The following is a 5,888-nucleotide window of genomic DNA, read 5'->3' as shown; positions in this document are numbered from 1 at the left end:
CGCGTATGCGTTCTTTAGCATGTACGTCTTTGGCGGGAATCCATTCGTCGGCACCTTGTCCGTATCCTTTCCATCTGATGAGATACTGGAGCTGTCTGCGATAGACGCGTGAGTCCAGAATCTTTTCGACTTCATATTCTTCCTCGTTGTTGACTATTACTGGCGGAGGAGGTGTAGGTTTGTTCATTCCGTTGTCGTGATAAGGGCTTAGCCTATCGACATGGAAGACGGGGTGAACCTTGAGCCAGTTGGGTAGTTCGAGGCGATAGTTAAGTTCTCCGATTACTTCGGTGATTGTAAACGGCCCTAGTTGTCGGGGTCCGAGTTTACGGGTCTGCTGGTGGATTGAGACATCCTTCGAAGATAACCAGACTTTGTCTCCGACTTTGAAAGAGTGAGGCGACCTTTTACGAGTTTCGTAGTCGGCCTTCATCTTTTCTTTAGTCTGGCGGAGAGCTGCTTCTGCTTCCTTACGGATTTTGGCCATATTGTCTAGTCTGTCGTTTAGTGCAGGGATATTGGAATGTTTCCCTGCTGGGACAGTGAAGTCGGGCCTGTATCCGTAGAGTACTTCGAAGGGGGAATGTTCGTTTCCAGCGTGTACTCTTGAGTTGAGTACAAATTCTGCCATTGGGAGCCATTCATCCCAGTCGTCTTGACGTTGTGAACAGAATAGCCGGAGGAATTTGGATACCTCGGCGTTCTTTCGTTCGACTTTGCCGTTTCCTTCTGGATGGTAGGCTGTAGTTAAACCCGACTCTATACCGAGTCGTTTGTATAAACTTCGCATGAATCGTGCTGCATATTGTGGCCCGCGATCTGAGAAGATCTTGCGCGGGAGGCCGTGATGTCTGAACACTTCGCGAAAGTGTATCTCGGATGCTCCTTCTGCTGTGAGAGTAGTGCGGCAGGGTGCGAGATGTACTTGGTCGCTGTAGTGGTCGACGTAGACGGTGACTGCGTCGTATTTCCCTGGGGATTTTGTCTGAGGAAGGGGGCCAACCATATCGACTCCAACGTGTTGCCAAGGCCCGTCAGGGACTTCTTGTGGTTTGAGAGTCGATTTAGGATGTTTGGCTCCTTTGTACCTCTGACATTTATCACAGCCTGCCACATATCGTGTTATGGCGGAGTTCATTCCTGGCCACCAGTAATAGCGGGAGACTAGTTCGATTGTCCCGTGTTTTCCTGGGTGTCCGGCCGTAGGGGTATCGTGACAGGACTCGATGATTTTATTGCGGAGGGCGACGTCGTTCGGTATGTAGAGCTTGCCCTTGTAATAGATGAGTCCGTCGTTTTCTTCCCATTCGGTTAATCCGTTGACTAGTTTGCGAGGCCCTTTTGATCGGAGGCTAGAGAGTGCGGTGGAGACCTCGTCGTCTAGAGAGGTTACTTCGCGAACTTCTTTCTCCAAAGGTGAGCTTGTGACAAAGGCTGTAGCGGCTAGTCGCGCGAAATGTGCTGGACCTAGTTCTGGACTTTGTGTAGCACTAACAAATCTGCTGTCAGGCAGGACCACTTGCATTTGGTTATCCATGTCGTCAGATATGTACTGAGAACTGGGGCGTGAAAGCGGGTCCGCGACGAGATGTGTTTTGCCTGGCTTGTGAGTTAACACGAAGTCGTAGTCAGCTAGTTCGAGAGCCCATCGGGCTTGTCGTCGTGTAAGTCGTTGTGCTGTACGCCAGTACTGGAGGTTAGCGTGATCGGTCCAGATCTCGAACGGTTTAGGCAGTCCTTCTAGGAAGTGACGCCAGTCTCTTAGGGCTTCGATTATGGCCATGAGTTCGCGATCGTAGATTTCGTAATTGCGTTCTGCGGCGTTCATAGTCTGCGATCGGAAGGCGATTGGGTGCCATAAAGTGTCGTTCGGATCTAATTGACTGATCTCTCCTCCAGTAGCGTAGCCGGAGGCATCGACTTGCACGCGCGTATCTCGATCGGCGTGCCAGAGAGCGAGTACTGGTTCAGTAGTAAACTTGGACTTCAATGTATCGAAAGCCTGTTGCTGTGCAGAGCCCCACATGAAAGGAACGTCTTTCTTCGTGAGGTCGTGCAGCGGGCGGGCTATCTTAGAGAAGTCCTGGATAAACCTGCGGTAGAAGTTGGCGAACCCAACGAAACCTCTAACATCTTTCAGGTTTGCGGGCGTAGGCCATTCTGTGACCGCTTTCACTTTTCCTGGATCCATGCTGACCGATCCTTCGCTGATGAGTAAGCCGAGGTACTCGATTTGGTCTTTCTCGAACTCGCATTTCTCGGGACGTAGATAGAGATCGTATTCCTTGAGACGTTCTAGTACTTCGTGTACGATCTTCCGGTGTGATGCGAGGTCTGAAGACCAGATGAGGATGTCGTCCAAGTATACTGCAACTTTCCCTTCAGCGATGAGGTCTGCAAAGATCGTGTCCATGAGGGCTTGGAAGGTCGCCGGCGCATTGGTCAGCCCAAAGTACATGACTCGTGGTTCGAAGAGTCCTCTGTTGGTGACGAAGGCCGCTTTCCATTCGTCTCCAGCTTTGATCCTGACGTTGGTGTATCCCCAACGGACGTCGAATTTAGAAAAGATCCTTGCGCCTTGTAGTTTGTTGATAATATCGTTAGCTAGGGGCAGTGGGTATCTATTCTGGATGGTGGCGTCGTTGAGTTTGCGATAGTCTTGGATGAGTCGGAGCTTGCCGTCCTTCTTTTTGATAAAGAAGACAGGTGAAGCGATGGGCGACTTGCTGGGGACTATGTAACCCTTCTTGATTGCATCGTCCAGGAAGGTTTGCAACTCCTGATTTTCTGCTGGGCTCATCGGGTAGACTTTAGATCGGATCGTTGAAGGGGCGTCCGATTTTAGATCGATGGCGTGATCCCAGGCTCTATGTTCAGGTAGCCTTGTAGAATCTGTCTCAGAGAAGACATGAGCATGTCGATGATACTCTTTGGGGACGAGTTGCTCGAAGGTTTTCGAGTATTTCTCCTTGTTCTGTTCGACTGCTACTTTCTGAGAGTAGGTGTAGCCTGCTAGGCAATAAACTTCGTCTGTAGCGTTATCAAGTATGCCGGCCTTCACCCAGGCCCGGCGTTCAGCTCGATTAGCTTCGACTTTAGTTAAACTTGGCGACGCAGGTAAATCAGGCGATGCTTCCGAGCTGTCAGGAAGCGTCATCTCGCCTGTTTCCCAGTCTATAGTGGGGTTGACTTTCTTTAACCACGGTAGTCCGAGGATGATGTTCTCGGGACCGATATCCGTGATAAAGAAGTCATATTCTTCGGGAGCTCTCGATCCGATTTTGACTTTGAGTTTGGCGTAGTGTGTGATTGCACCAGCGCTGTTAGTTGATCCGTCAATATTTCGGAGACCTATCTGTCGTTTGAGTGGTCGTTTGTAGATGTTGTTCTCTCGTGCGAATTTCTCGTGTAGGAAGTAACCGGTGGCACCGGAATCGATCATAGCAGGTGTGCGCAGAGATTTATTTACTCCTGATATTGTTACAAATACGCGAAAGTGAGACGAGAGATGATCTATTGATGATACGGTACATGACGAGATATGGTCCGAAGGATCAGAGTCCGAATGTATAAGAGCCGGCGCTGTTGAAGGCCGCTCATCTAAACCGGGCACCAGAGCTGCAGCTCTAGTCTGGGCCCTTTTTAAAAACCCTGGCTGAGTTTTGCCATCAATTCAGCCTGTTGCTTCTGCATTAAGACCATCATGTCTTTGAGACTGGCTACGTCGGCAGCCGAGTCTTGAGACGTAGAGATGGAAGCCGATGTCGAGGGGCTTGTCGACGATGAGGCCCGGACTGATTGCGACTTTGGTGGTTGTCCGTTTAGTCTCGACAGGCAGAGCTTTTTCCAGTGACCGGGTTTACCACAATGTTGGCATTTGGTGTCCTCGTGTGCGCCGTCTGCCTTGTGACCTTTGGAACCGCAGACGCGGCAGCGACCGACCATGAGCTTGTTGTATTGCCTTTTGATCTCCGCAGGGTCCTTGAGGCCTTGGAATAGGTCGTCGAAGCGTGCGGCGGAGATGTCCATGGCGTCGATGTCCATTGCGTTTGGGTCGCGGAAACCGGAGGAGCGCGTCGTTGTCGTCGACCGGGGCTGCGAGACTGGTTTGCCTTGATTGGCCGCCAAGTCTGCTTTCTGCAAGTCGATTGTTGCTCCGTAATTTTTTACCATGTTGTAGTCGGTGGCCAGAGGGGCAAAGTAGGACAGCCTATTAAGGTAATCCGAATTCATCCCAGACTTGAGACGATCGTAGAGGTCGTTATTTGACCAGCCGGTACGACGAGAGTAAGTCTCGAAGTCAGAGAGATAGTCCGCAAATGTCCGATCGCCCTGTTTGATCGACATAAGCTTCTGCTTGGCCTCGTTCTTCGCGTCGACGGGTTCGAATTTAGCCGAGAACTGCTTGACGAACTCATCCCAATTGGCGTTAAATGGAGTACGACCGTCGGAGAGTTCGTCGATGTGAGGGCGCGCCCAGACTGCTGCTTCGTCCGTCATGAAGGATAAAATACCGGTGATCATTTTGAGCGGGTCCATTATCCAGTTGCCGGCATGGTCTAGGATGATGGCGTCTTGAGCGTTTCGTGAGGCGAATATCTCTTTATTCCCTCGGACGTATACGCGAAAGGCGCTGCGGAACAATCTGGCTTTTTCGGACGACTTTCCGTCGAAGGTGGCTGGTTTCTCGACGAAGGACCGGGACCTGGTGGAAGAGACCGTGGCAACTGGCTGACGTGCATGCGCTACGAACTGGTTCACCGTTGTCGTGAGGTTATTGACATTTTGGACCAGTGTGACCATGAGGTTTAGTACGTCCTGCATGGTGGGTTGCGGTGCTGGGGGTGGAACGTCCATTGCTTCGGCGGGTTCTTCTAGGTGGTATCGCTCACGAATCCGTGCTTCCTGTTCGCTATTGATGAACAGGTAAGGTGGGTTTTCGGAGAGGACCGGTTGTGTTTGGTGCTCGTAGTAGCGGTTCGGACAGAGATAATTTGTGCAGGTGTTTAACTGTCTTCTTTCGTCCAAATAGTAGTCTCGAGCTTCTTCGAAGTTGAAGACGTGAGCGAATGCCGCGCAGGCTAAGCGAGTGTCTGCCACTGTTTCTGATTCGTCCGATAGGACGGAGAACGGATTTATAGAGAGTGGAAAGGGAGTTCTAGGAATAATTGTACTAGTTCTAACTCGACGAGATGGTCGAGTGCGTAATCTAGTATGTACGGATCGAGGATTCGCTCCTCGTCGTAGTCTATGTATTCGAAGACTATATACTCGTCCAGCTTTCTAATCGAAGTACCCGTTGACCCAAACCGCACGAAGTGCTTTGAAAATCTGGACTCGGTTACGCCGCAGTCCTTTGAACGAGATCCCGCCGATCTGCTTCAATCCTGAATCCCAGCGGTTCCACTCCTCGATGCTGATGACGCGCGAGACGTCCTTGAGGGTGCGATCGAGGTGAGCGAGGCGGTCGCGAAGCCTGAAGACGGTGTTGATGTCGTCGGTTAGAACGTCGGGGCAGTCGAGCGATTCGAGCACGTTGAAGCGCTTGAGGGTGGCGGCGAATTTCGGTGCGAAGATGCGGGCGAGGTCGGCGGCCGTGTAGCGGGAGAAGTCGATGGTGACGGGCTTCGGGGCGATGGGGGTGTAGGTCGGGGCGGCAGTGAGGCGATCCGCTAGAGAGCGGCTAGAAGAGGCGCTGGCGTGCGCGTTTTGCCTAGCGCGGGCGAGGTCGCGTTGCGCTTGGAAGTGCTGGCGGTCGTCGTGAGCCGCGAGTTTGGCCTGCTCGACTGCGTCCCAGTCGATGGTAGGGAGAGCGGTGGATGGAGGCGGGAGTGTAGAGACGTGCCTGACGACGGCACGAAGCTCGGTGGTAGTGTACTGGTGGGGGG

This window comes from Phanerochaete carnosa, assembly GCF_000300595.1.
Source record: "Phanerochaete carnosa HHB-10118-sp unplaced genomic scaffold PHACAscaffold_2, whole genome shotgun sequence".
In the NCBI taxonomy this organism is placed as follows: Eukaryota; Fungi; Basidiomycota; class Agaricomycetes; order Polyporales; family Phanerochaetaceae; genus Phanerochaete; species Phanerochaete carnosa.
This window is presented reverse-complemented; position numbering follows the sequence as displayed.